General features: G+C 38.0%; 1 long non-coding RNA gene across 2 annotated transcripts in view; it reads left to right on the top strand.

The window, feature by feature from the left end:
* Positions 1-12,388, top strand: part of LOC115861925 (uncharacterized) — a 42,701-nt gene extending 30,313 nt beyond the window's left edge. For both annotated transcript variants that reach the window (XR_011377233.1, XR_009562886.1), the window contains 2 exons: positions 2,777-2,862; positions 11,955-12,388. This is a non-coding gene — a long non-coding RNA (uncharacterized lncRNA). The remainder of the gene's footprint in view (positions 1-2,776; positions 2,863-11,954) is intronic.
* The last annotated feature ends 13,315 nt before the right edge of the window (positions 12,389-25,703 follow it).

The following is a 25,703-nucleotide window of genomic DNA, read 5'->3' as shown; positions in this document are numbered from 1 at the left end:
TTTGTAACTCAGAAACTTTCAGTGCAATGAAGCTAACCCCATATGTATTAGTAACTAATATATTTTAGTCTATATTATTTATAGTAATTCATACATGAAAATGATACTTTTGGGTCTCAATAGAACATGTATATTCAGCTGATTTTTAAAGATAAGGATAAATTTTATATAATTTTCTTTATACTTTTCTGCCTGGTCCCTCTTGTGACTAATGATATATACTTATGGGTAGGCTAATGGAAGTTAACAAAGTAATCCTGGCTACTTTGGGCCAGTTTTTTTCTTTTCTTTAAGGATAATTGTTCAATATTGGGATTGAATCTCTAAAAATCTCTAAAATGAGCTTTTAGAATTTATTTCTCATAATGAAAAATTGGAAGCCAACTCGATGTCCAAGAGTAGTAGATTTATTCCATACACATAGCATATCAAGACTGCAGTAAAAGGCTATGAAGTCTATAGCAATATCGAAAAAAGTTTGTGATGTACTCTTAAGGAAAGTTAAAAAGCAAACCCATACATAAACTTAACTTTATATATATATGGACCATGAACTTGTCAGGATGGTAGACTTGCAAGTAATTTTATTTATTTAAAATTTCTTTTAATGTTACAGTAATGAGTTATACTAGCTCTACTGCCCCTAGCTGAGTAGTGAGAATTGGAGCAGAGGAAGATAATTCCTTCTTCTCTTATCCCAGGATGGAGGCTGGAGGGGTTCCCCAAGCCGGGAAGAGAACAATTGCAAACAAGTAGAAACTGCCCCAGTTGCTCTCGAGGAGCCTGGTTTAAACAAACACTTGTAAGAGAAACCTGAAGCTTCAGCACAGGGTAGAATTCATCATAGCTTCCCCAGCCACTGTAAACACACCCAGGTCTCTGCATCTTGATGGATTGATTATCTTATAAGGGGGCAAAGAAAACCAGCAGATGGGATTAGAAATGTGGGAAATGGGAGAATTACTGGGAATTTAGAGATGTACAAATGGTGATTTACTTTCCAAATATTTTAAAGGTGAATTTTGGAATGCTTGAAACACTTGATAGCCCGTGAATTAGATGTTGAATTTCAACAAAATTTAAGAGAAAATTTTAATTGAGTATTTTGTAATCCTTGATCAGAGGGTGATGTACATCGAGAACATTAGACTGGGAAGGAAATTGGAGATGGAAGCCTAGCTGGCTTGGAGTCCTCATGGGTTCGCTAAGAACAGTCTATGTCAAGTTGCCTGATTTTTTCTGATAGGATTAAGGTATAATAGGAGAGGGATGTTGTAGACCAGTGCTCTTCAGACTTGAATGTGGAGAGGAAATCACTTGGGGGAATCTCCAAAGTTTCTGATTCAGTAAGCATAAGTCTATTTTTTCCAAGATTCCCATGTAATTTTCTTGTTCAATCTCATAAAAATCAACAGCTTTAGACACTGCATCACCAGTCACAAGATCATTGGAGTTTTGATTACAACACAGATATATTTGCAACTAGTTGAATCTTTATTTAATCCTAGATGAAGTTAATTACTTCCACCTCTGTACAACTTCCATACCTTGCACATACTTCTATTATTGCATTTTCTATCTTTGTGTGCCTTAGCTTCTCCTACCCATGCCCTCCTCACCCACACACCCTCGCTGGACTTTGTATGCCTGGTTACTTGCTTTTGAACTGAATTAAACACTGACTTGCTCTGAGTTTCTGAGCTTCGGGCTCTCACTTGTCCATGGACATGATAATACCTTCTCTATCTCCTTTGGCGAGGATCAAATAAGAAGCCTGAAGGAGTGTCTAGAACCTGATGTAAACCGGTAAGCTTAGGTTCTAGGCTGTTCTCTGCTAAACCTGATGTGACCTCAGACAAGTCATCTGAAGTCTCTGACCCTCTCTCCCTTTTACCAAAAGGTTTTAAAAATATGAAATGCAGGGTTAGTGTGGGAGGGGTAAATTAAGAGTTTGCGTTTAACATATATACACTACTATATATAAAATAGGCAAACAACAAGGTCCTACTTTATTGCACAGGGAACTCTACTCAATCTCTTGTAATAAGCTATAAGGGAAAAGGACGTGAAAAAGAATATATATATATATGTATATATATATAACTGAATCACTTTGCTGTATACTTGAAACTAACACAACATTGTAAATTAACTATACTTCAATTAAAAAAATATGAAGTGCTAAATAAACTTGAGAGTTTCATTATTAATGATATGAAAATACATTACCGTTTAATTTTGCAAAATTAACACCCAAAATTAATTGAACAGCATTTATTAATATGTCAATAAATTTTACATGAATTCTCCCCACTGGTCATGTTTCTTATGAATGTCTGAGAGGGGTCCAATATATAAGCATTGCTCACTGGTAGATGATTTGCACCTGGTATATATGCTAAATTTCCATCCTGTGGCATGATTCTAGCTGGGAACCATAATTCTGCAGCCTTAGTTGCAGCTGAGGTATGTGGGAATTGCTCTTTTCCATGTTGCGCAAACCCCTTGTGAAAGCAGAGTGCCATCAGCACTGCCTATTCATCTCTCTCGAGAATTATAGTTTTTAACCCTCTTTGGCTTTGGCCAGAGAAAGAAGCCAATGAAAGAAGCATGTTGACTTTGCCTGCTGCCTCCAGGGCCACCTTATCCCACTGGGCTGTGAAATCAGCATTCCTGTGATGACTATCTCCTTTGTACCATTCTTTGCCTAAACATTCTTTTCAAAAGTGAATTTCAGAGAGAATAGATAAAGACAACTTTTTTCTTTTTCTTTTAGGGTTAATCTGCCTAACTGAAGACTTTTACTGAAGAAAGTTTAGCTAACAACATATAAGTATTCATGTCTCAAGGACCCAGAGAAAGGTGAGTTGGAAACAGTAACGGCCTGAGAGAGCTGGTGGGTTAAGAACATGGACTCTGACAACCTGGGCTCTTATTCTGTCTTGACTACCTTTTTGCTGAGTGACCTTAGGTAAGTTAGCTCAGCTGTCCGAGGATTAAAGGAGGCAATCAGTTCTGTTAGAATCTACACTGGTAGGAGCAGAAATCTTTGCTTTGTCCCTCAGATGTACTCCAAATGCCTAGAGAAGTTCCCTGCACGTAGTAGGTGCTCAGTTGATGTTTCTTGAATGAATAGCTTCCTCCCAGAGTGACAGAAAATGCCTAGGCTTTTCTCTAAGTTTCTTCAAAGTGTTTCTCCACATTCTCTGAAGGTGCTGCTTCACTGAAATGCTGTTACTGTTCTCCAACAGTTAACTGACCCCAGCATTTTGTTTATTAAGCCAGACAAAAACTAGCAACCCAGTTAAGAGTCTAAACACTCGGTGGACTTTCCCACCATCTGAAGTGTTTATGGACTTACTTGAACTAAAGTAGATGCAACAATTTGAAACTTCAACCAAGTTTAGTCTTTTTTTTTTTAATTTTACTGTTTACAAAACAAGATATTTTATGGATGTAATTTATGCATCGAATAGAAGAGGGTTATTCCCAATATTATCTTTATCTTCTAGACATAAATAACAAACAACTCCAGTAATCAAAATTTAATATAATTGTAATAGATTTTGACAGAGTTTATGTATTGTATGCAGTGCTAACAATGCTGACTTCCAAGGACAGAGGCCAGGATTTCTAGTTTGGCTTTGTTAAATGGAAAAAAAAATTTACTACTGTATTTGTAGTTTGTACTACATTCAAGAGATTAATTTTTATAAATAAAATTGTTTATACCGGCTTCTAATCAGAAAACTGAAATTATCTATGGCAATGTAACCACTAACAACTTATATACTATGAAAATATTTCAATAATTAATGTATGCTCCATCGAGAGTAATTGACAGGAGGTCATAAACGTAATGGGCCATCTGTGTTTGATTTGTACATGAAAATGCTTAAAGGGATAGGCAGGTAGTTCAAGCTTCTCTGACAAAAAAAGATTTGTTCCAGTTTCTCCAAGTAGCACAGCCATTTACTATAGGGTGTTTTTCTCTTTCCTTCTTTTTTCTTAAAGTCTTTTCCAGATTTCTACTTGAGCTCTGCATTTCTCACTGCTTCTCATTCTGATGCAACAATCTCTTTTAGAGTTTTGATGCGTATGTGGATCACAGCCATCCTCAGCAATCATACTTGGCTCTCCTAACCATTTCAATAGCAACTTAAAAGCCACACATGTGATTAAAAAAGTATCAGAGGCTCACTCCAATGCTATGACTTATCATTCATTCTGCTCACTCTGATCACTTTAAAAATTTATTTTGCAAATTTGTCTTCTTCTGTCAGTAAACAAACAACCCTTCTTATATCTGTTAAAGAGTAATAGGACCATTAGGAATCTCAGTAAGATTTCTGTAATTCACTCCTTTTGGAGTGGACCAGAATTGTCCTATTTCTGGAACTAAAATGGTCTTGGTGGACATCAGAAGAGGTTCTAGAATTTTCTGTGTAAGGAAACCAAAGAGCATTAATAATTGCCTAGAACATTGTCCTGAGATCCAGACCCAATTCACACAAAAACACATAGTCAACTGGAATTTACTAACCATTTATCATCTGCCAGATAATGTGCTAAACAATGATTACGTTGAACTAAACGAACAGGGTGGTGGGGTGGTGGTGGTGGGATGAATTGGGAGGTTGGGATTGACATATATACACTAATATGCATAAAATAGATAACTAATAAGAACCTGCTGTAGAGCACAGGGAACTCCACTTCTCTGTACAGTAGAAACTAACACAACATTGCAAAACAACTATACCCCAATTAAAAAATAAAAAGAAAAATACATATCATTTTAACCTTTTTAAAATAAAATAATAAATAAATAAATAAATAAATAAACCAACAAAGTCGCTACCCTCAGGAATCTCACATTCTAGTAAATGCAACTTTTTCCTTTGATATCTTATAGGCACCATAAACTCTATACCTAGAAAACTAAATGTGCTATCTCTCCTGACCACCCCACCCCTTTCTTTCTGTATTGCCTATTTTGGGAAAATGTACCACTATCTACCCAGTTACCCAAGGCAAGAACCTACAATTCTCCTAGATTCTTCCCTTCCTCTTTCTCCTTCACCAAAGCAATTCACAATTTCTGTCAATGCTAGCTCCTGACCACTGCTTGACTCTGCTTCTGTCTCACCATCCCTATAACAATACCCTCAATTCACTTCTTAATACTTTTCGTCTGAAACATCGCAACAGTCTCCAAAATTACATTCTTTCCATCTATATTTCATACTATTTCCAGAATGATATTTTAAACATTAAAATGCTAATACAATGATGTCATTTCCCTGTAAAAATCCTTGCGGTAAGAGCTTCAATTGTCTTGAAGACGAAACCCAAACTTCTTAACATGGCAGAAAGGAAAACTTCTGCTAACGTGCACTGGGCCTGATTCTACAGGACCTCTTCTTGCCATCTGTCCTGCTCTTTAGTCACACAGAAGTATATTCCCTGAGCATATCGTGATACCTCAGTGTCTTTGAACATGCAGTTTCCTCTCCCTGGAATCCTTGGAATTCTTTTTTTTTTTTAACAACTTTGTTGGAGAATAATTGCTTTACAATGTTGTGTTAGTTTCTGCTGTATAACAAAGTGAATCAACTATACATATACATATATCCCCATATCTCCTCCCTCTTGAGTCTCCCTCCCACCCTCCCTATCCCACCCCTCTAGGTGGTCACAAAGCACCCAGCTGATCACCCTGTGCTATGCGGCTGCTTCCCACTAGCTATCTATTTTACATTTGGTAGTATATATTATATAAGTCCATGCCACTCTCTCACTTCATCCCATCTTACCCTTCCCCCTCCCCGTGTCCTTAAGTCCATTCTGTACGTCTGTGTCTTTATTGCTGTCCTGCCCCTAGGTTCTTCAGAACCATTTTATTTACTTAGATTCCATATATATGTGTTAGCAAACAGTATTTGTTTTCTCTTTCTGACTTACTTCACTCTGTATGACAGACTCCAGGTCCATCCACCTCAATACAAATAACTCAATTTTGTTTCTTTTTATGGCTGAGTAATATTTCATTGTATATATGTGCCACATCTTCCTGACCCATTCATCTGTCAATGGACACTTAGGTTGCTTCCATGTCCTTGTTATTGTAAATAGAGCTGCAATGAACATTGTGGTACATGACTCTATTTGAATTATGGTTTTCTCAGGGTATATGCCCAGTAGTGGGATTGCTGGGTCGTATGGTACTTCTATTTGTAGTTTTTTAAGGAACCTCCATACTGTTCTCCATAGTGGCTGTATCAATATACATTCCCACCAACAGTGCAAGAATGTTCCTTTTCTCCACACCCTCTCCAGCATTTATTGTTCGTAGATTTTTTGATGATGGCCATTTTGACAAGTGTGAGGTTATACCTCATTGTAGTTTTGATTTGCATTTCTCTAATGATGAGTGATGTTGAGCATTCTTTCATGTCTTTGTTGGCAATCTGTATATCTTCTTGGGAGAAAGATGTCTATTTAGGTTGTCCACCCATTTTTGGATTGGATTGTCTGTTTTTTTGATATTGAGTTGCAATGAGCTGCTTGTAAATTTTGGAGGTTAATCCTTTGTTAGTTGCTTCATTTGCAAATATTCTCTCCCATTCTGAGGGTGGTCTTTTCATCTTGTTTATGGCTTCCTTTGCTGTGCAAAAGCTTTTAAGTTTCATTAGATCACATTTGTTTATTTTTGTTTTTATTTCTATTTCTCTAGCAGGTGGGTCAAAAAAGATCTTGCTGTGATTTATGTCATAGAGTGTTCTGCCTATGTTTTCCTCTAAGAATTTTATAGTATCTGGCTTTACATTTAGGTCTTTAATCCATTTTGAGTTTATTTTTGTGTATGGTGTTAGGGAGTGTTCTAACTTCATTCTTTTACATGTAGCTGTCTAGTTTTCCCAGCACCACTTATTAAAGAGGCTGTCTTTTCTCCATTGTATATTCTTGCCTCCTTTATCAAAAATAAGGTGACCATATGTGAGTGGGTTTATCTCTGAGCTTTCTATCCTGTTCCATTGATCAATATTTCTGTTTTTGTGCCAGTACCATACTGTTTGATTACAGTAGCTTTAGTAGTATAGTCTGAAGTCAGGGAAGCTGATTCCTCCAGCTCCGTTTTTCTTTCTCAAAATTGCTTTGGCTATTCGAGGTCTTTTGTGTTTCCATACAAATTGTGTTCTGGCTCTGTGAAAAATGCTGTTGGTAGTTTGATAGGGATTGCATCAAATCTGTAGATTACTTTGGGTAGTATAGTCATTTTCACAATGTTGATTCTTCCAATCGGAGAACATGGTATATCTCTCCATCTGCTTGTATCATCATTAATTTATTTCATCATTGTCTTATAGTTTTCTGCATACAGGTCTTTTGTCTCCTTAGGTAGGTTTATTCCTAGGTATTTTATTCTTTTTTTTGCAGTGGTAAATGGGAGTGTTTCCTTGATTTCTCTTTTAGATTTTTCATCATTAGTGTATAGGAATGCAAGAGATTTCTGTGCATTAATTTCATATCCTGCTACTCTACCAAATTCATTGATTAGCTCTAGTAGTTTTTTGGTAGCATCTTTAGGATTCTCTATGTATTGTATCATGTCATCTGCAAACAGTGACAACTTTACTTCTTCTTTTCTGATTTGGATTCCTTTTATTTCTTTTTCTTCTCTGATTGCTGTGGCTAAAACTTCCAGAACTATGTTGAATAATAGTGGTGAGAGTGGACAACCTTGTCTTGCTCCTGTTCTTAGTGGAAATGGTTTCAATTCTTCACCATTGGGAATGATATTGGCTGTGGGTTTGTCATATATGGGCTTTATTATGTTGAGGTAATTTCCCTCTATGCCTAGTTTCTTGAGGGTTTTTATCATAAATGTGTGTTGAATTTTGTTGAAAGCTTTTTCTGCATCAATTGAGATGATCATATGTTTTTTCTCCTTCAGTTTGTTAATATGGTGTATCACGTTGATTGATTTGCGTATATTGAGGAATCCTTGCGTTTCTGGAATAAACCCCACTTGATCATGGTGTATGATCCTTTTAATGTGCTGTTGGATTCTGTTTGCTAGTATTTTGTTGAGGATTTTTGCATCTATGTTCATCAGTGATATTGGCCTGGAGTTTTCGTTCTTTGTGACATCTTTGTCTGGTTTTGGTATCAGGGTGATGGTGGCCTCGTAGAATGAGATTGGGAGTGTTCCTCCCTCTGCTATATTTTGGAAGAGTTTGAGAAGGATAGGTGTTAGCTCTTCTCTAAATGTTTGATAGAATTCGACTGTGAAGCCATCTGGTCCTGGGCTTTTGTTTGTTGGGAGATTTTAAATCACAGTTTCAATTTCAGTGCATGTGATTGGTCTGTTCATATTTTCTATTTCTTCCTGATTCAATCTTGGCAGGTTGTGCCTTTCCAAGAATTTGTCCATTTCTTCCAGGTTTTCCATTTTATTGGCTTAGAGTTGCTTGTAGTAATCTCTCATGATCTTTTGTATTTCTGCAGTGTCAGTTGTTACTTCTCCTTTTTCATTTCTAATTCTATTGATTTGAGTCTTCTCCCTTTTTTTCTTGATGAGGCTGGCTAATTGTTTATCAATTTTGTTTATCTTCTCAAGAACCAGCTTTTAGTTTTATTGATCTTTGCTCTTGTTTCCTTCATTTCTTTTTCATTTATTTTGTATTTGATCTTTATGATTTCCTTCCTTTTGCTAACTGGGTTTTTTTTTTGTTCTTTTTTCTCTAATTGCTTTAGGTGCAAGGTTAGTTTGTTTTTTCGAAATGTTTCCTGTTTCTTAAGGTAGGATTTTATTGCTATAAAATTCCCTCTTAGAACTGCTTGTGCTGCATCCCATAGGTTTTGGGTCATTGTGTTTCATTGTCATTTGTTTCTAGGTATTTTTTGATTTCCTATTTGATTTCTTCAGTGATCTCTTGGTTATTTAGTAGTGTATTATTTAACCTCCATGTGTTTGTACTTTTTGCAGATTTTTTCCTGTAATTGATATCTAGTCTCATAGCATTGTGCTCAGAAAAGATACTTGATATGATTTTAGTTTTCTTATATTTACCAAGGCTTGATTTGTGACCCAAGATATGATCTATCCTGGAGAATGTTCCATGAGCACTTGAGAAGAAAGTGCATTCAGTTGTTTTTGGATGGAATGTCCTATAAATATCAGTTAAGTCCATCTTGTTTAATGTATCATTTAAAGCTTGTGTTTCCTTAATTGTTTTCATTTTGGATGATCTGTCCATTGGTGAAAGTCGGGTGTTAAAGTTCCCTACTACGATTGTGTTACTGTCAATTTCCCCTCTTATGGCTGTTAGCATTTGCCTTATGAATTGAGGTGCTCCTATGTTGGGTGCATAAATATTTACAATTGTTATATCTTCTTCTTGGATTGATCCCTTGATCATCATGTAGTGTCCTTCTTTGTCTCTTGTAATAATCTTTATTTTAAAGTCTATTTTGTCTGATATGAGAATTGTTACTCCAGCTTTCTTTTGATTTCCATTTGCATGGAATATATTTTTCCATCCCTCATTTTCAGTCTGTATGTGTCCCTAGGTCTGAAATGGGTCTCTTGTAGACAACATATATACAAGTCTTGTTTTTGTGTCCATTCAGCCAGTTTTTTCTGCATTTCCTCGATTTTCTGCATTTCCTCAGTTATCAGTGGCCTTTTTGTGGGAAAATTCCTGGTTCCCTCTATGGCACCATGGCTCAGATCTGTGTCCCTGCCTCAGGTGTCCACCAGTCCCTGTATGTGGCATATTTGTTGAATAGGAGGTGTTGAAGGACATTCACCATTTGCCCAGCATGAGAAGTCTGGTCCAAGACATGACAGTTTAAAGGCAGTTCTCATGAGTCATTGTCTTTAAGTGGGGTTGGCAACAATGTGGTTACTCTGTTTTTTCTTCCATCCTATTATTTATTTAGAACCTATTCTTCTCTTTTGGACATGATTTCTTTCATTTGGACATGATTCAATATTTCAGCAGGTAGACCCTATTCTTCTCTTTTCCAGGCTAATGTTTCTTAAATGTTTTTCATTTTAAAATACTTCTTCATATTCAGTTATGTCAGTTCTTATAATACTTATTTACAAATATATGCCTTTTAATAACCTTCACCTGTGCTTTTCATGTTTTCCAAAAGCCTCTGATAAAGGTACAAGAAACAAATTCATTTTGTTGTAACTTTTGTATATTTTTTCTATCCATAGTTTAATTTTTTAAGTTTACACTTAAAACTTCTTAAGTTATCACTTAAGTGATACGAAAAACGAGCCAAATATCTCAATGCTATCTATGTAAAAACCTATGCTTTTGACCCACCTCCTAGAGAAATGGAAATAAAAACAAAAATAAACAAATGGGATCTAATGAAACTTAAAAGCTTTTGCACAGCAAAGGAAGCCATAAACAAGATGAAAAGGCAACCCTCAGAATGGGAGAAAATATTTGCAAATGAAGCAACTAACAAAGGATTAATCTCCAAAATATACAATCAGCTCATGTAGCTCCATATCAAAAAAACAAACAACCCAATCCAAAAATGGGTACAAGACCTAAATAGACATTTCTTCCAAGAAGATATACAGATTGTCAACAAACATATGAAAGGATGTTCAACTTACTAATCTTTAGAGAAATGCAAATCAAAACCACAATGCAGTATCACCTCACACCAGTCAGAATGGCCATCATCAAAAAATCTACAAACAATAAATGCTGGAGAGGGTGTGGAGAAAAGGGAACACTCTTGCTCTGTTGGTGGGAATGTGAATTGGTTCAGCCACTATGGAGAACAGTATGGAGGTTCCTTAAAAAACTACAAATAAAACTACCATATGACCCAGCAATCCTACTACTGGGCATATACCCTGAGAAAACCAAAATTGAAAAAGAGTCATGTACCAAAATGTTCATTGCAGCTCTATTTACAATAGCCCGGAGATGGAAACAACCTAAGTGCCCATCATTGGATGAATGGATAAAGAAGATGTGGCACATATATGCAATGGAATGTTACTCAGCCATAAAAAGAAATGAAATTGAGTTATCTATAGTGAGGTTGATGGACCTAAAGACTGTCATACAGAGTGAAGTAAGTCAGAAAGAGAAAAACAAATACCGTATGCTAACACTTATATATGGAATCTAAAAAAAAAAAAATGGTTCTGAAGAATCTAAGGGCAGGACAGGAACCAAGACACAGACATAGAGAATGGACTTGAGGACATGGGGAGGGGGAATGGTAAGCTGGGACCAAGTGAGAGAGTGGCATGGACATATATACACTACCAAATGTAAAATAGCTAGTGGAAAGCAGCCGCATGGCACAGGGATATCGGCTCGGTGCTTTGTGACCACCTAGAGAGGAGGTTTAGGGACGGTGGGAGGGAGACGCAAGAGGGAGGGGATATGGGGATATATGTATACATATAGCTGATTCACTTTGTTATACAGCAGAAACTATCACAACATTGTAAAGCAATTATACTCCAAAAAGATGTTTAAAAAAACCCCAAAACCTATGCTTTCTCCATGTTTAGTATACAGCACTTATATGTGTAGCTAATTCTTATCATTACACTTTTAAAAAATTAAAAAAATAGAAATAGTCTAAGTATATTTTTATTGGTATTACATTGAATTCATAGATCATTGTAGAATAATTGTTTTACCATTTAGGTCTTTTATAGGTTTTACTATAAATTTCTGGGATTGTTTGTTTGGTTTTGTTTAATTATATCCGTTTTTTTTTTAATTAATTTTTATTGGCTATCCTAATTTTTGAAGAAAAGTTCATCATTTCCACTGTGGCATTCTACATAATGCCAACTGACCAAATAAAAAAAAATCACTACCACCCAATTATTAATGTATTTGACATTGTAAAGGTATAATATTTTTTTTAAGATAAATTTTAATTTTTTTCAGATACATTTTTGTTTCTCAAGAGGCGCAGCCCGTCTTTCTCTCCTGTAGAAGTGAAGGAAGCACCAGTTACCCTTCTGATTTTAATCAGAAAATATAAATGTAAAATATGAATTCGATAAAAATGTAAGCTTGGCTTTTACTATTTCCTGAACATGTGCTCATTATCTTTTAATAAATAAAGTGTACTTTAAGGGTGATAAGAAGAAGGAGAACTTTAAAAATTGTTAATGAATGTGGTTAACATATGTAGTGAAGCAAAGGCATAGTTTAAGATAAATCCCAGTAATACCAGGAAGAAAATACAGTCAGTGGTTAAGGAATCTGCGTTTGTGGTTGTTTTAAAGGTGGCTGAGTGTGCCGTACTCTGCAGAAGTGACTAGAAGGGGACAGAGGGCTGTGACATGGGTCACTTTTGTTTCTCTTTGTGCTCCAAGCTTAGAAGGTTGATTTTGCCTTCAACATATTGGAATAGTGGTTCTTGATTCATCCTAATGATTAGAAGAATTTTAATGTATTTTTCTGTATATCCAAACACTAAAAAAACAATATTAGACAGCTAGTCCTTGCCACCCAGATGTTCAGAGTTCAAAGCAAATAACAACATGACAGGCCAGAGGCAACTGAGCCATCTATCAAACAAATGCATGGCCTGATGAGACAGCAGATTAAAAGGCTTAACTGAGGCTAGTTTCAGCTGGTGGAGATAAGTGCCCAACTGTGTTTTCCACCAAAATGCAGTTTTTTCTATTGTTTTTGATACTATAAAAGCAATGTATACTCATTACAGAGAAAAATTAGAGTATACAAAGCAAAACTAAGAGCACCCCCAAAATGAATTTTCCCTTTCATCACAAATCAGCCATTGTGATTGCACTGCTATATATTCTTGTAAGTAAATAAAATTGCATCTTATTCTACATAATATGTTGTAACCAGCTTTTTCCATTTAATGTAGCATCAAATACATCCTTATCACTAGACTTATTTCCTTAGAATCATTTTTATGGCTTCAAGTTATTCCATTTCTGGATTTGCTAATGCATATTTAAACAATTTGCATTTATGACACGATCTGGTGGTTTCTAACTTTTCTCTATTTGAAGATATTGCTTTAAAATATGTAGAGTAAGATGTTGATTGGTGTAATCATCTCAAAGGTTTATGTGCTAGAATAAGAAACTATTGTTTGTCAAGAAAGCACATTACATGCTGCAAATCAGTTCATCACCTTAAAAAAATTAAAACATATGGAAAACTGAGAATAAGATATAAACATCAAGTTAGCTTGACTCTTTATTTTAAAAATTTGGATGTTATGTTTTATAAACAAACCAGTCCAGTGTTTGAGAGTGATGGTAAAAAAGTTTGGAAGGCGAGGTGGAGATTTTAAGGATATTAGGATAAGAGTGGGCTTTACGTATACATATATCCCCTTTTTTTGGATGTCCTTCTCATTTAAGTCACCACAAAGCCTTGAGTAGAGTTCCTTGTGCTATACAGTAAGTTCTTATTAGTTATCTATTTTATACATAGTATCAATAGTGTATATATAGCTGATTCACTTTGCTGTATGGTATAAACTAACACAATATTGTAAAGCAACTATACTCCAATTAAAAAAAAAAAGAAAGAGTGGGCTTTAAATGCAAACAGACAGCTGATTGAATTATAGCTTTCTGACTGGGTCTGGTCACAGACCTCTGTGTGTAGGTGAGAATACCTAACACTATACTTGGTACCCTGTAGGCCCAGGAGAGTTGATACTCATCTAAATGAGATGGAAGAACTAGGGTCTCAGAACATGCAGAAGAGGAATGTAGACAGTGGAGGGCAAGATGGTAAGAATGTGAAGGAAATACTCAAATGACTCTTTGCGCCTGAGAAGTGGGGAGAACTTGGTGATGGAATGAGGAGAGAGAAAATGCCACCAAGTCCCATACTGCAACAGAACAGAAAGATGTGATGATAATGAGGAGGACAGCAGCTAATATATGACATTTACAATAATAATGATAACAGCAGCTCATACTTACATAGTAGTCACTATATGCCAAACAACAAGGTCTGTAAGCACTTTAAGTACTTATACTTTAAGTATATTCACCCTTTAATTCTCACCGCACCCTATCTGACCTACCTCCTATACTTGTTGTAAGGATTTAATAGGTTAATATTTGTAAAGCACATAAAATAACTCTATTTAAATGTTTGTAAATAAAGTCCTCCTTTTACTGAGGCATAGAGAAATCAAACGTCTTGTCTGAGGCCACACAGCTAGTCAATGGCAGGAGTGGGATTAGAACCTGGCCATCTGGCACCAGAGCCCATTCTGCCTTGGAGAGATCTCTGGCCGTGCAAGACAGTGATGAGCTACAGCTGCTTCTGCCCTGACTTTACTTCACCCAGAAAAGAATGCAAAAGGGCTCTACCGGGCTTCCCTGGTGGCGCAGTGGTTGAGAGTCCGCCTGCTGATTCAGGGGACGCGGGTTCGTGCCCCAGTCCGGGAGGATCCCACATGCCGCGGAGTGGCTGGGCCCGCAAGCCATGGCCGCTGAGCCTGCGCGTCCGGAGCCTGTGCTCTGCAACGGGAGAGGCCACAGCAGTGGGAGGCCCGCGTACCGCAAAAAAAAAAAAAAAAAAAAAAGGCTCTACCTCTCTCCACACTAATGACCCTCCAAGCTGAAGTACTCATCAAAAATGGGCACTCACTGGACAGATGGTGGTTACATTACTGCTACCCCATCTTGCCTCCTCTTGTCCACTCCCATCCCTGCAGCCCTCTTTGGGGTGAACTTAGGCACTCTCTTGAGACGTTTGGTGTACCATTATTTAGCAAAGTGGAAATGAAATATAGAACCAGCTTGTAGAAATGTCACATTACAGGGAAAGGATTTAAAATTTCCTTACCTAATCAGTGTTTCCAAGATCACCGGGTCAAGACTGGGCTAAGGTCCTCCCTTTCTTGTCCTTTTCCCAGCGCCTTTTCCACTTCCCTGGCTTCTGCCTCTCAATTATTTCCCACCCCATCACCCTGTCCCTACTGCAACAATAATGGTAATAACAATAATACTGTGAGCTCATGGCTGTGGAGCTCTTATTATGTGTCAGGCATATTCATGCATTATTTAATCCTCATAGTAGCTTTGTGAGGATAGAACTTTTTTTTTTTTTAACCTGCTTTATATGTGAATAAATTGAGGTTTGGAAAAGGTAAATCACTTGATTGGTAAGTGGAAAAGTTGGAATTGGAGCCCAGCTCTATCTTGCTTAAATCTGATGCTTTCTTCTAATAGCATCACCCCCTGAGCATTCAGTTTTCCAGCATCACCTAATTCTTGGAGATAAATGGGTAGATGTGCATAGGCTTTGCTGAATTAGATACTCTAGCAAGTTTCATGCCTTCCATAATTTTTTTAAAAAAATCCTACACGTATTTAATGAGGTTCTACATGGGCAAAAAGCTGTGCTCAGTATTTCAGGAATACAAAGAATTATTTAAAGAGGAAGAGATTCTCATTGTATGAGATAATATATACATAAAAGATTATAATACAAATATGGCAACTATGGAGGTGTGATGCTTATTCAGCTATGAGAGTGTAGTTATAATACAGTAAAGTATATACTATATGAGACATTCAAGCAAACTTTGTACTCTTAAAAAATTATATCCTGAGCTTATCTTTATTGTTTAAAAAAATAAGGATTGAAAGTAATTTTAAAATACTCAAACTAAAAAGTAAAAGAAAAATTGGACTAAAGAAGGAGGTAGTTAATAAAGATGAAAACTAAAACTTATGACGTAGAAAAAAAACATGAAAAGGGGTAGGCAAAATCAAAATTAGGTACTTTGCAAGATTAATGAACTAGATACATCCCTGTAAAGCCTGGTTAGAGAGAAAGCAAAATAAATTCAGCATTGTAAAGGAAACATAAGCACAGATATGGAGAAAACTCACTGGTAGATATTATGTGCAACTCTATAGAAATAAATTTGGAAACCTGGAGTCCGGTTTTCCTAGTAAAAATACAAACTCTTCAAATGATCACTTAAAGAATCATGAACAGATCAATTATCATTGAGACTGGAAAGTAAAAGATCTATTACTATAAAAGGCACCAGACCTAGATGGTTTTACAGATGAATTCCTTACAGTCTTTAAAAATCAATTCCAGTGTTATAGAATATCTATTCAACCATAAAAAGGAAAGGTACTAAAATCATTTTGTGAAGATAACTTCTAAAGATAGTACAGAATTTGAAGACCAATTTCTACCAAGAATTATAAACAAAATATTAGCAAATCCAATCCATCACTGTATCAGAATCATATAACACCATTATTATCAGAATGCAAGAATGTATCTTAATCATTTCAATTGTAGGAAGGCTTCCAATCATTTATAGTGGATGTGATGGTGACCACTGAATTCTTAATGTGTAATTCTTTTTTTTTTTTTTTTTTTCGGTACGCGGGCCTCTCACTGTTGTGGCCTCTCCCGTTGCGGAGCACAGGCTCTGGACGCACAGGCTCAGCGGCCATGGCTCACGGGCCCAGCCGCTCCGCGGCATGTGGGATCTTCCCGGACTGGGGCACAAACCCGTGTCCCCTGCATCGGCAGGCGGACTCTCAATCACTGTGCCACCAGGGAGGCCCAATGTGTAATTCTTAAACCCTGATTCTTGAATAGCTTGGGGATCGTGAAGTAAGGGTGGTGGAAAGTGAACGTTAGGGGAAAAGGAAAAGAGTCATTTAGCTTTGAGCAAATGCATTAGTTATTTGTGCTTATTTATTTAATTTGTAGGATATGCAAGTTGAAGAGAGGTGTGATAAATAAGGAATGGACCTGTGAAGAATATCTATGATGTTCCAAACCCTCCCTAGGTACTCTGCATATAATGTCATTTAATAGTTTAATCAGGCCTGTCTTAATATGCAGAGCATACATGTGCACGCTCACGTCAATAAAATGCCTTCTAAAAACACTTATTAAGGAACACAAACCAACAAAGCATTTTTAAAAAGTTGGTTAGGCGAGGGGCTTATACATAGAGCATTATTATAGAAATTGGCCACAAGCACTTCAAATACTTTACTGACAGATGTCATTCATGAGGCAAGAGAGACAGTAATTTTAGCTGACATGTGAGTTCATAGACCCTGACATTCCTTTACAAGCTCATTAGGATGGTTTTGCTGGTTGTAGCCACAGAGACACTAATACTCATGCTGAAAAGAAATCTCTGCTCACCATGACTTTCTCAGGCAGTCTTAATAGGGTAAGTGTCCGCTGGTTGTAGCATCTCTGAATGGAGAAACTTATAACCTCACAACGTCAGGGCAGAAGTTTCTTTTCTATCCAGCACAGTTCTATCTGAAGCTCTATCTACCCTTGGGGTCCTGGGGAGGTGCATGGATCTCAACAGGAGGGAGATCTCTGGACATATTTTTGCCATGAAGCAGTCTCTCATTATGTCCCCTTAAGGATGTTTTCTGCTTCATGTGTCTCTGGCATAGCCTGGGAGCTGGTTTCTGTTTTCTGTTTCTCTTGAGAAAGGAGATTCTGTGCTACAGTTATCTGCCTTTGCAGACCTGGTGCCTTCCTATGGGGAGGGGAGGACTCTTTCTCTGAAGAGCAACAGAGTAGAGCTCTGGCTCAAAGATATTGCTAAGAAAATTTAAACAAAGTAAACTGTGGACACCTTAGACGCTAGACTTTGTAACTTAACAAGTTAGAGTAATAACTATTAGGTCAGTGACTGTAAGTCTATCCTATAAACAATGATTATGAGATTTAAACAGGGCTTTGCCTCCCAACAGCTATGTCGGCAGCAGGTTGGTGATAGCTGTGGAGCTACCCTGTCTTTCTGCTTCATCACTTAAAGTGACAGTACCCAGCCTTCCACTCTGCATCTATCATAAAGACACATTGATTTCCTTTCTGGAGAAACACATATTTCTTTTCTCCTGCTAAAAAGATAAATCTGACAGATTTTAATCAAATGTAGTTGTTCACAACTACAGAAATGCATTCAGTGCCACATATGAAAACAAAAATACACCAGCAACTAAAGAAAGAGTTTGGTGGCCAAGTTTATTTGTAGAAAACACTTGTATTAAAACACACACACACTCTCTCTCACTCTCTCTCTCTCTCTCTCTATCTATCTATCTCACAAGGAACTGAAGCCTAAAAGTTGGTTATTATTATTTCTATTTTTTTTTTTTTCAGTACGCGGGCCTCTCACTGTTGTGGCCTCTCCCATTGCCGAGGACAGGCTCCGGACGCGCAGGCTCAGCAGCCATGGCTCATGGGCCCAGCCGCTCCGCAGCATGTGGGATCTTCCCAGAACGGGGCACAAACCCGTGTCCCCTGCATTGGCAGGCAGACCCTCAACCGCTGCGCCACCAGGGAAGCCCCACAGAGCTGATTTTTAATGGTACTTTTCTAAATTTTTGAGTCTTTGTCATATTTTGTCTTTTCTTCTCAGTACAAATGTGACTGATCACATTTTCATTAGAATGGAGAGATTGGATGTCTCTTGTTCACACCTAGTGGCAATTTCCTGCCCAGATATCTTGGCATAATATATCTTATTTCAATGACTTTACAGAGGTAAAAAAAAAAAAAAGAATCCACATCATGAATGAAAGTGTGGAGATACAGTTTTAATTGACCATCAATCCAATCCTGCCTTAAATGGTCCATCTTTTCAATAAAGTTTTTTCTCTCTGTCTTCATAATTTTGAATATTATATTAAGATATGTGATTCAAGAATTGTACTTGGGGGGTGGGATGGGGAGGGTGGGAGAGAGGGAGACGCAACAGGGAAGACATATGGGAACATATGTTTATGTATGACTGATTCACTTTGTTATAAAGCAGAAACTAACACACCATTGTAAAGCAATTATACCCCAATAAAGATGTTAAAAAAAAAAAAGACTAAAAAAAAAAAAAAAAAAGAATTGTACTTGGAAAGAAAATCTCTGAAAGGAAAGTTCTTTTAATAATCCTACATAGTGACTCATAGTGTATATACATATACGATTTCATTGCATTTAAATGGGTAAAAGTAGAAAACTATTTCTCTTTTAAATGTGAGCTTTAAAATGTCCTTTTAGTGTGCATTCACTGTCATTTCTAAGCTTGCAAGAAATTAAAAACATTATTATCTATACGATAATGTGCCCTATAAGTGAATTGACCTGCAATGCAATATTGGGTTAATTTTGACAACTACTCTGGTATAAAAATGATCTCCAATTCTGATATTTGTTCCTGATGTGCCATTTAGAGATATTTTTTTCTTAAAAGCATAGGGTGATATGGGAAAGATGGAAGATGATGAGTGGCCAAATCCAAAGTTACCTTGCAAGAATAATATTAGAAGAGCATTTAAATTGTAAGAGGAATAAATTAACTTCTTAAAGTAGAAAGTAAAAAAAGGAAGCCAATCAAAGTGGGTGAATTCATTCACTTGAAAATCATGGTGTCCTCATTAAATGTCAGCCAAGAAATTTGTGGTTAAAGATATGTCCCAATTTCTATCGGGTGTCACTGGAAAGTTTAACCCAAAATGAAAGGCTCTCATTACACAGGAAATATGCAATTCTTTCCTGAAAGTATATTTGTGATGCTCCAAACTACAGCCACTAGAAGATATGAAGGCAAGCACAAAATATTACCCGGATCATGATTTATATATGCTGAACAAACAATAAACTCTCTACCCCCTTTTGCCCCTACAGAAAGTGCTACCAGCTAGCTATAACTCCAGCACAGTATTTCAAAGCAATATTTCTCGAAGTTTTTTCTTATTTACAAAAGAAGCAATTCATTTTGTAGGACATTTCAAACAGGCAAATGGCCAAAAACAATTTTGACCAAAGCGAGTGCAAAAGGTATTGCAAAACACAAAGCGAAAGAATATTTAGGAAAGATGGAAACAAAAAGGAAGATTATTCATCCTTCCATATGGCTTTTTAAAGCCATTTACAATTAAGTATCATTTATGGTAGTTTCTATAAAATTTCTTCCATTAAGCAGGCAGAAGACTGAGTAAGTTTGTGAATGCATCACAAAAGAAAGAGAAGAAATTCAGAATGACAATGGAATTTAGCTGATTGTTTGAGGAACTGCACGCGATAATGCCACTGTTAACCAGGAGAATGCAGAATGTGATCTCATTTGTCTTTCCAGAAAGGGGTTTCAAGAGTTTACAATGGAATATTACTCAACCATAAAAAGAAACAAAATTGAGTTATTTGTAATGAGGTGGATAGACCTAGAGTCTGTCATACAGAGTGAAGTAAGTCAGAAAGAGAAAGACAAATACCGTATGTTAGCACATATATATGGAATCTAAGAAAAAAAAATGTCATGAAGAACCTAGGGGTAAGACGGGAATAAAGACACAGACCTACTAGAGAATAGACTTGAGGATATGGGGAGGGGGATGGGTAAGCTGTGACAAAGCGAGAGAGAGGCATGGACATATATACACTACCAAACATAAAATAGATAGCTAGTGGGAAGCAGCCACATAGCACAGGGAGATCAGCTCGTTGCTTTGTGACCGCCTGGAGGGGTAGGATAGGGAGAGTGGGAGGGAGAGAGATGCAAAAGGGAAGAGATATGAGAACATATGTATATATATATAACTGATTCAGTTTGTTATAAAGCGGAAACTAACACACCATTGAAAAACAATTATACTCCAATAAAGATGTTAAAAAAAAAGAGTTTAACGAAAAATTAAAGTTGCTAATGATCCTGTGAAACATTAAACAATGAGTCCTACCACAATTATGCATCTGACTGAAAAGGTACAGTATATCAGAAGTTTTAGAGTCAGTGATTGTTTAGCTATCTGGTGTGCACGCAAATGCACTTCAAGAGAAAAGGAAAAATGTGGGGTTTTCTCAAAACATCTTTAGATAACTTTATACATCACACAATTTAGACCATGTGCCATGCCACCAATTCATGTACTTGTCCTCTTATGGAAATTGTAAGGAAGTTTATAGACATTTGTGGCTAAATGGGATTCTTGGAGGTATCATAGTCTATTCCACAGCTGCCAAGTCAAGTCTTTGTTACAGAATTCCAGCTAAATTGAAAGACATTTTATGTGTCAAATTATTCACAGATCTTCACACACAACCCCACTTCTCCAACATACTACCACTTGATGAGTCCCAATTTTCTGTCCTAAAGGTGAAATGTTCAAAGCCTCTCTACTGGGGCTAGCTTTCCATTTGTTTTGGAAATAATTCTTGGAACCCTCTCAAAATTCTCTGTAGCTCCCTAAAATTGGGATGTCAAACCATGGCATTTCCTTAAGAGGACACTCACTTTGGACATGGAAGGACCCAAGGCTGAGTCTCAGCTTGGCCCAATACTCGAGGTTTGACTCCAGCCAAGTTATTAACACTTTTAAGCCTTAACATTCTCATAAGGAAAAAAGGAATGACAATGCCTACCTCATAGAAATGACAGGCATTAAGGTAGCTCACGTATTGAAAACACTAGCATAGAAGAACTTACTAGATAATAGTGAGCTAAAGTCAGAAATGGAAAGAGCCTCTGCTCTGCATGAAGGCTTTTATCTCATTCAATGACACCTTTTCATTGTGTAACAAAGTATTTGTTGAGTACCAACTATGTATACTGTGCTATGTGTTAGGGATGTGGGAAGCAAAGCAGAGTCCCTGATCTCAAGAACACAGTCTAGTGGAAGAATGACAGAAACAGGTTATGATGGAAATGCAAGAGGAACCCAACCCAGACTACGGAGCGTTTGAACTGTGGCAAGTCCTTATTACGGTGTACTAAAACTGTAAAATATACACCAAATTTCAGACTTAGTCTTGGAAAAGAATATATAATACCTCATTAATTATTATATTGAATCCATATTGAAATGATGGCATTTTTTGGTATACTGAGTTAAATAAAACTACTATTAAAATTTAAAATAAAAGGAAAGCAGGAGAGACTTGTGGCTTTTACTTTCCTCTCTATCATTCCTATCCTGCTGTTTCTGCTAATTTTATCAACAATGCTGTAGACATGAACATTTGCTAGACTCTTGTGTTTGTTCCTCGTTTCTTCCTGACGTAGTCCCTGCTCATCTTGTTACAGACCACTCTGAATTTGGAACCTCAGAACTTCAAGAAATTAAATCTTCTCTGTAAAAGAGGGCCTTCTGAGGTGTTCCATTTAGTAAAGTACTACTTTGATGCAATAAAAAACACCCAGGAGGCAAGAAGTAGTGTCTCCTGCATCCGAAGCACCCAGCCTTCTCCAGGATTAGTCGCTTGGCTGTCTCACTATGCAGCTAGTAATTCAGAGATAATCATGTTACCAAGATGCCATTTGATCTGTATTTGGCATATCTCAAGTTTTCATCTTCATTAATAGAGCCATCAAAGTTTTATTGGCCCTGACTGGTATTGGACACACTAGTGATTCACCCACAGGGGGGGTTTGCAGTTTGCATGGAAAGACTCTGCTTGCCAGATGGCAGCTGTTAATCTGCCTGCATCAGGGGTGCGAGGCGGGGCTAAGCTTGCCTGGCCCCCAGCCAGTGGGGCTCTCCTGCACCTTTGATTACACAGTGCTGCAGGCCAGGCTGGGGAACCCAGGCCCCTGTGGCACGGTTAGCTCTCCCTGCAGGTTTGAAGGCCCCTGGGGGAATGGATGTCTGGTGAAAGGAACGGATACTTTTTCCTGGCCTGTTTCTGTGTCCTGCTGCCTCTAGTACAGGTCACTGAATCAAAAGGTCCCTGTGGAAGGCAGTGTGGTACAGTGGAAGGGAGCAAGCCTGGGAGTCAGAGAAACTTGGCTTTGAATCCTGACTCTGTAGCACTGAACCAGCTCTGTGGGGTTAGGCATATCACTTAACCTCTCTAAGCCTCAGATTCTCCCATTTACATGATATGAACCTGGTACTGTCACCGTGGTAGGTGTTGCATAGAGTAGTCAGGACAGAAGAGCCAGATGGAAACCATCCTTCAGTCCCACTCCCAGATGTAGAGCTCAGAGAAGCTGTCGTACAGGTCCCTGAGGGGGCTGGACCAGGATATTTATCAAAGTGTGGTTTGTGGTAGTGAGGACGGTGGCGACCTAGGGGTTCATCCTCGGGGGAATAGATAATGAGGCTTACCATGCAATACCATGCAAAACAGCTTGAAGTATCTAGATAAATCTTAAAAACTGTGCTGGGTGGACAAAAAAGAAAAAGAAACAGAACTAAGTCTGTGGACATAATTTGTAAAAGTTAAGAACATACATACACACAGCACAAGGACATACCACGTGTTTTATGAGGATACATGGAAATTCAAGGAGATCATCAAAGCTACTAGTGCTGTGGTGATGGGTTGGAGAGGAAAATGGGGAAGGGAAATGGGATAAAAGGCAATAAACAATGAGGGAAGGGCTTGGTACAAATTTATAATGATAGTGTGTTATCAGTAGAGGAGTATGACTTATTTGGCGTTCTGCCTCTGGATCTAAAAGAAAAAGGAGAGATCAAGAAAAGAGTCAAGGTGTTACTGACCAGAGTCCTTGGCCTCCTTAATCAATAGAAACTGATCAGAGGCCAGACAACGAATTCAGGCAAGGCTTTGTTGGAGTCCTTGCTGCAGCAGGGGGCAGCAAGAACAGGTAACAGGTTTCTTTGCTAGCTTGCTCCCTGAGGGGGGGGCAGGAGAGCTGGTCCCTTATATGAGGTGAGGGTGAGGGCGGGTCCAGGGGTTGGGCCAGAGGGCTGGCTTAGGTGTTTTGCTCCCCCCTTTGGTGGTGGTGTGTGCAGGGGGCATGTGCAGTACCCTGCTTTTTTTTCCTGGCTCTTCAGAAGTGGCAGTTGGGCTTTTTGGTCTCTTTGTATCTTGTTGTCCAGAATTTGCCCCAACTGCACATGCACACAGTTATTTTTAGTCCCTTATAGTTTCTTTGTATTTTGTTGCTTGAGGAGACATTTGTCCAGGTGCAAGCACTGCAGCAGAGGGTCCCAGGTCCCAGCCTGTCTCAAAGGGAAGGGAGAGTGTCTAATAAGAGTAGTGCTGTGGGGGATTTAGGATCAGGGCATGAGGATGGGCACCTATGTGGCTGTGGAATGGCTCTCCATTTCTCTCTTCACTTCCCCCCACCCCCTTGGGTGAGAAGAAGTCTTAGGAAAAATGCAAGACTAGAATGTAGCAGAGCAGCGTGAGATACTCATTTGCCCTTATCCGAGCTCTCAATCTCCACAGACCCTTGTCGCCTGAAGGCACTTCCCTGAGTTTCCCCAATTCTCATGGTGGACCCAATTTTTGTGACTTGGTCACTGTAGAGCTTCAAGAAGGTGTGGTGCCCATTCCTGTTAAACCAGTTGGGAATTTCCTGGATCCTTAACCCTTTGGCCCTGCACATCAGTGTAGCTGCCCTTCCAATCAATGAGACCTTTGTGTGCAATAGGGCAGAAGGATATGACTGTGTGAGAAAGGATCACAGGGAAACTCCCATCATGTTCATAGAGTCTGAGACAAAAAGATTATAAACGTGTAACAGGGCACACTCTCTAGTGTCCTTTTGTTAATTTACGAATTGGAAGACGAATGTGGATTTCTTGGAATGGTATAATTGTCACCGAGGTACGGATCATAATTATCACCAAGTATAATGAAGCAGGGAAAGAAACAATTTCCCTCCTGAACGGCAACATCCATATAAGCCTTGCCCTCTTCAAAGCTCTGTGTCCATTTCCTTTAAATATAATAAATAAGACAGCACAAATACAGAATGTAATCTAACAAGAGGATGGAATAACCTATCATTCACTTCCTTTCTTGGAAGCTAAGTTTTTGAGATAATATTGAAACTAAAAATCAGCAAGATATCTCCGGACTAAGAAAGGCTACTCTTGTGTCACGCTTCAGTTTATCACCAACTTCTTCTTGTCTTATTCTTTCTCCTCCTTTCCTCTGTTCCTCTTCCTCCTTCTTGGTTGGCCAATCAGATGCCTTATCTCTCTGAAGGCAGTGGTCAGTTCCAGGATGGGTGTATGATGCAGGCTATGCCAACTCAAGGCTTCCTTGGGACTTTAGTTGGTGATATAAAGAGAAAAGTGCTGACATCTCTAGAGCAGCCATATATAATCCAATAACTGCTGGTGAAGAGAAGCTGACTGAGAAGGAAGCCAAGGAAGAGAAAGGCAGAGTAGAGCCGGAGCAGCAGTGAGATGGACAAGACATGCCCAAGTGCTAGCATCCAGCCATGCTGGGAACCAGAGCTTTCTAGACTCTTCACTTACATGAGCAAATCAGTTCCTCTTTTGCTTTTAGCTGGTTTGAGTTGACTTTTTGTCATTTGCAAACCAAAGATTTCTGAATAACGTGCCAGGCAAGTAAGGCAAATACTGCCAAGCTGGGAAACACATGTTTATCAAACATTTAGTACATGCTTACCTTATGTTAGAAAGAGCCTTTGCAGAACAAAATCACATGACTCATTTGAATCATTGTGAAATCAAGAGAACACACCTATGTGTTAGTTCAAGGATACTTGACACATCTCTGGGAATCTGAATAAGTTTGCATGTATGTGTACATGTGTATGTGTCCTTTTTCTTCAGTAACTAAAAAGTAATATGACCATATGTGGGGTTACCTGGATCACATAACATAACTAGACCTAATCCATGAATTCTTTACCAACACTTGTATTTGCATGAGGGCGTGAAGAACTACTTTAATGTC

The sequence above is a fragment of the Globicephala melas genome, chromosome 2 (assembly GCF_963455315.2).
Source record: "Globicephala melas chromosome 2, mGloMel1.2, whole genome shotgun sequence".
Classification (NCBI taxonomy): domain Eukaryota; kingdom Metazoa; phylum Chordata; class Mammalia; order Artiodactyla; family Delphinidae; genus Globicephala; species Globicephala melas.
Note: the sequence above shows the minus strand (reverse complement) of the source record. Positions and strands in the feature narration are given on the sequence as shown.